A 6,000-nucleotide genomic window follows, 5' to 3' on the forward strand; every position below is an offset into this window, starting at 1 on the left:
CAACTCCGAGGCTTCCTCCGTCAAGCAATGTCTTTCATAATGTCCACTTTTTCGCCAGTTTCCTAGGACTATGTAAGCGTCCTCTTCTTTTTCTGGATCTAGCGAAAACCTTCACACACCTGGCTTAAAACATGCGTTAGACCCAGTAATTTCACGAAATAAAACCCCTAGACCGATGCATGAATTTAGCCTTATCAAACTGCTCACACTTAAACCATGCTTGTCCTCAAGTATAAAAGACAAGAGAAAGAAATAAGGCGAATTTCATTGCACGGTCCCAAAGAATGACTCTACAAACAAAAACAAAAACAGACTCCTAGACCTAGACAACTGGCAAAATAAAAAAAACAGACTTATAAAAGAAAACAACACAAAGAATCAAAACACAAACAAGCATGAACCAGGTTCGACTTTTAGGCAACCGTCCCCACAAGCTTAAGTTCAATCCGATCGTCTACAGTCTTCAAATCTTCCCCCTTCCCTCTTCTACCTAAACGGTCCGTCAGTTCGTCAAGATAGCCTATTGACACCCCAGCTGTTAGGTTCGCTCGATCACTCATTCCTGGACTTCGTCCAGCTTATACCTCCTTTTCCTGGACTTCGTCCAGCTTATACCTCCGAAACCCATTTTTTCTCCTTCATACTCTACTCCCTAAGCATCAAGTGGCAGCCCAATTTGCATGTTAGCACAAAAAAGTGTTTAGGCTTATAACTTGCTCTTATAGTAGGGCTGCACAACTGGGTTATCTAATGCTTTTTCCATCGTCCCAACTTCATTCAGACCGCCTTTGGTTTATTAAGGAAGAAGGTGTCAAAGTTGACATGTATTCTCTCTTCAATTGCTCTCACTAAGGGAAGCCTGCCTTATTATCTTACTAGCTCATGCGAAACACAAATCCTAAAGACTCTTAAAACAGAAAGAACACAAACACCATACTTACTCCCCCCCTCCCACTTCACTCAAGCTTGTCCCCAAGCTATCCTAGTGAGGGGGGGAAAAGGAAGTAAGAACAGCAGACAACAGACACAAACGCAAACAAAGCACAAAAACAAAACAAACTTCTCACACTTAGACCGAACATCGGACTAAGTGGGAGAAAGCGCAACATACAAAACCAAAACAACCCCTTCTCACACTTAGACCAAAAATTGGGCTAAGTGTAGGAAGGTATAACACATATATACAGAACGAAGCATGCTAGCACATAAAAACACAAGCGAAAGACAAACGAAAAGTAAAAGACAGAAAAGTAAAAGTTACTTGGTTCTGGGGGAAATTCAATTCGGGTTCTGGCCCCTGCGGGAGCCAGACTTGGGTGGCACTGTCTGTTGAGTCACTTTAACTTTCTTTCGTGCCGGTGACTCCGGCGTCTCCTTCTGATCTTCTGTGGGTCGGGGTACGGTTTTCTTCAAAAGCACGGGCCAGGAGGAAGACGGGGTGGTCTGAGGCTTTGGACTTGTGGCGGCTTCTGCACAGCTAGACTCCCTTGACCCGGCGTCTTGGAACCGCCGCTAGGTTCAGGAAGTTCCATCGGTGTCTCGGGGAACTTCGCTTGAAGCCACTTCGTCATCTTCATCATCAGTGCGACGGCCTCCGCCATCTTGTCGGAACGCCTTGACGATTCTGCCACTAGGTCGGTGATACGCCCCTTCAGGGCTACGACTTCCTCTCTACTTCTCCCCATTTCCCTCCGTATCTCCGTCACTTCTTTTCGTACACCGATTACCTCCTTCCTCACGTTCTCTACTTCGTTTCTCACTTCCTCAACTAACTTCCTGACTTCTGCATCCTCAGCACTGTCCCTTCCTTTACCCCGTAGGGCCACAATCCCCTCCAAGACCATTTTCATCTCTGACCTCATCCATCCAACCTCTTTCCTTACTTCTTCTACTTCTATCCTGGCTCCGGCTTCCATGTCAGCAATATCCTTCGCCTTCACCATCTCAGGCTCCTGCTTCGTCTGCGCTCCGACTGACCAACCTCATAAAAGCACACGTCCCTTCCCTGTGTAATGAGCAGCCCCTTATTGAAAAAGTAGTCCACGTTGAACACCTCCGGGGGTAGACACATCTTCACTTCTCTGCAGGACTTGTGGATTTTCATAATAACGTTGCGTTGCAGGTAAGCCCCTAGAAGGTGGCATGTGTAAAGATGTCGGGAAGGGTTGGCTGTTACTTGATGGCAGGCTTGGGCTAACCAATAGCCCAAGTGAACACGTACTCCCTTGGCCATGCACCAAGTGAAGTACAAGTCGGGGGTCGTCAGAGCGTTGTTGGCTGTGCCCATCAGGTTGTAGCTAATGAAAGTCTGGGCGAATCGCAGGACCTTGTTATCAATATGGTGGGCCTTCGACCAACTGGTTTTGAACTGACCTAACCTAGGGTGAGCCACAAACTCCCATGCGTTCTGCGTCTTGAATCCCGGCGTCAGCTTCGGCGGACCAATCATTCTCTCGCTCCACAAACCCTCATCATCCTCTGTGCGCGTAAGCAGTCCCATCCGTAGAGTCCATTCACGGATGCTCATCACATGCTCTTCATTGAAGAGCCAGAATTTGATGGAGTCAGCATTCAGATCGGTGGTGGACTTAAATCGGAAGGTGGAGAAGAATTCCCTTGCCAGGTCGATTGGAACTTCGGCGGTGTTGTGCTTGAGCAACCAATCAAAGCTGATTGCGTCGATATAAGTTCGGAATTCATCATTGCAAGCGATCTGCTTGAGCTCCGATGAGCTGTACATTTTTCCAGACTTAGCGTACTTGCCCTGGGCACTCTTCTCCTTGTGGATGGTTGCACGTTTCGGGTCGTCAAACTTTCTCATCTCGTCCAGGAGCTTGCTTGTAATCCAGATCTCAGTTGGCTCAAAGTTGAGCTCCTCTTCTTGTTCTTCTTCAGACTCACTAGACCCAGCAGAATCCTCGGGCTCTGCAGCGTATGGTACCTTGGCAGGTAGAGGAAGTGAGGATTCAGTGGATTTCCCTTTCGCCTTCTTGGTCTTGGAAGGAGCAATTTGTTTCCCCTTCCTTTTCTTCTCGGCCGCGTGGCGGCGTTCCTCTGCATCACTCTCCCCTCTGCTCGGTCTGGGAGATTCTGCCTGTTCAGGTGTTGTGGCTTCTGGACCCAGCATTTCTTCCTCCGTCTGCTGGACGGTTTCATCTATCTCATCAAGCAGGCTCCGACGAGCCTGTCTCCGCGCTTCCCTTGCGTTAACCGGTGAATCGGTCCCTTCGGGGGCATCAGTCAGATCCACTATCAACTCCAAGGGCTTCTCCTTCCTTGTTCAACAATGGGGTTGCCCCTGAAAGATAAACAAGGGTCTCTATCCCCTCCAAACCTTCTTCAACGTGGGTTTCTGTACCCACAGACTTCTCAGGGGTTTCCCCCTCTCTGACATCTTCCTCAGTAATTAGGGCTTTGTTGCCCCCAACCACTTCTGGGGTTTCCCCCTCCACATTTCTTTCAGCATCTAGGGCTTCGTTGCCCTCTGGAATTTCAACTCCATCAACAGGGGTTTCCCCCTCAACAAACTCCTCCAAAACAAAGGTTTCCCCCTCAAAAACACCAACCACTCTATCCTCTAAAACAGGGGTTTCCCCCTCAGTGGCAGATCCTAACCTGGGTGCACTTACGGCCAACAACTCCAACCTCGCGGCTAGATCTGCTTCGTCTTCGCGAGTTTCTGCAGCGGTGGTTCTGCGACGGCGGCAGTGGGTTCTGCAGAGGATGTTGAGGCGGTTGGTACGGATTTCCCCATTACAGCCGCGAACATGGCAAACGCCTCCATCGCCTTTTCTGGTCCCCCAAATTTTTGTAGCATGTCTGCCATAAACGCCGCCGCACTTGAATCGGCGGATCCTGAGGTGTTCCCGGCACTTTGCTTGTTATCCATGGAGAATTCTGCAAAAATTTTTGACAAAGACTTGGGCGGAAACTTCTTCGATTAGGGTTAGAAAAGAAAACCTAGAGAGAATTTGGGATGTAGAGAGAGAGAGTAAGTAAGTGGGAGGGGGGAGTAAGTAAGTAAAAATAAAAGAACACGGTATTATCCGATAAGTATGGGTGAGGACTGTTTCTACAGGTGGGTTGCAGGCATGACGCCAGCGACTGTATGCCTCCCATAAAGGTGTCCTTTGAAATCCGAGCCGGTGCCAACTCCCTCCAAAATTTTACTTCTCAATTCCCTGCCCAAGTAACTTCCTTCTGCAAAATCACACTTAGAGAAAAACACTAAACTAAAAAAAATTGAAACGCCAGACTCCCCGGGTCTAGGGTATGACAGTATCAAAAACATTCCTTAAGGAGTCTAGTATTTCGAAAATATTTTTGGAAGATTATTTTTCTGATTTGTTTGGGTTTTTCTTGATTTTAAAGAAAGCGATTAAATATTTACATTTTATGTTCAAGTGTTCTCAAGATTCCCTAGGTCAGGCCATGTTAAAACTTCTTGGATACTGGAACTAGGAAATTCTCTAAGAACACTCACTTCCCAGACCGATTAGGCGATATCAGGGAGTGCGCGTAGTGGCATTTCGTCCACTACACACATCTCCGAATTATCCCTAAATACCTTCACCCAATGGCCATTGACAAGAAATGGAGTAGAGTTTGGAGCACTTCCCTGGATCTCTACTGCTCCATTTGCACGAAGACTCAAAACAATGTATGGTCCGACCCATTTGGACTTCAGCTTACCAGGCATCAACTTGAGCCGGGATTGGAACAGGAGAACTTTCTGCCCAACTTGCAATTCCTTGACTCGGAGGTTCTTGTCATGCCAAAGTCTTGTTTTCTCTTTGTACCACATTGCCGATTCATATGACTCCAGCCTTAGCTCCTCCAACTCCTGCACCTGCAATTTCCTCTCTTCCTCGCAAGATTCGGGTCTCATGTTTATCTCCTTGACCGCCCAATATGCTCGGTGTTCTACTCCCACGGGCAAGTGACACATTTTGCCGAACACAAGCCTATATGGTGACATCCCAATAGGCGTCTTGTACGCCGTCCGGTAAGCCCATAGTGCGTCTCCAAGCCTCTTACTCCAGTCTTTTCTAGACGGATTAGCTGTCTTTTCCAGTATAGCCTTTATCTCTCTGTTGGATATTTCCGCCTGGCCGTTAGATTGAGGATGATAAGGTGTAGACAGTCGGTGGTGGACGCCATACTTTCTCATCAAAGCTTCAATAGTCCGGTTGCGGAAATGCGTCCCATTGTCAGATATTATAGCTCTGGGCACTCCGTACCGATTGAAGATATTAGCTCTAAGAAACTTCGATACCTCCTTAGCTTCGCAAGATGTGGTCGCCTTGGCTTCTATCCATTTCGAAACATAATCCACTGCCACTAGTATGTATGTATTCCCGTATGAAGATGGAAATGGACCCATGAAGTCCATTCCCCAAACATCGAACATTTCACAAACGATCACCGGGACTTGCGGCATTTCATCTCTTCTGGAGATTCCCCCTGTCTGTTGACACCTCCCACAATTCTGACAAAACTCGAACGCATCCTTATGCAATGTAGGCCAGTAAAAACCACTATCTAACACCTTCCTTGCGGTCTTCCTAGGTCCAAAGTGACCTCCACAAGCTAGGGCATGGCAATGATTCAGCACATCTCTCTGTTCCCACTCCGGAATACACCTCCGAATTACTTGGTCGGCTCCCATTCGCCACAAATACGGGTCATCCCAGAAATAGTTCTTGGCCTCGCTTTTCAATTTTATCTTCTGGGCCCGGGAAATTACTTGCGAACTGGGCACCTCTCTAGTGACTAAGTAATTTGCCAGGTCTGCGAACCATGGCTCAGCGTTTTGATGACATTTCCCTTTTTCGGCATCCCCTGGACCTGTTAACACCATAATCTCTTCCCAGCTGATAGGTCGAGGAATTTTTTTTACGTAGTACAAATGTTCCTCTGGGAATGCATCTGGTATTGCTTCCTCGGTCTCCCCTTGAAATATCCTGCTCAGATGGTCGGCTACTTTATTTTCTGTTCCTT

This window comes from Salvia splendens, chromosome 7 (genome assembly GCF_004379255.2).
Source record: "Salvia splendens isolate huo1 chromosome 7, SspV2, whole genome shotgun sequence".
NCBI classification, from domain to species: Eukaryota; Viridiplantae; Streptophyta; class Magnoliopsida; order Lamiales; family Lamiaceae; genus Salvia; species Salvia splendens.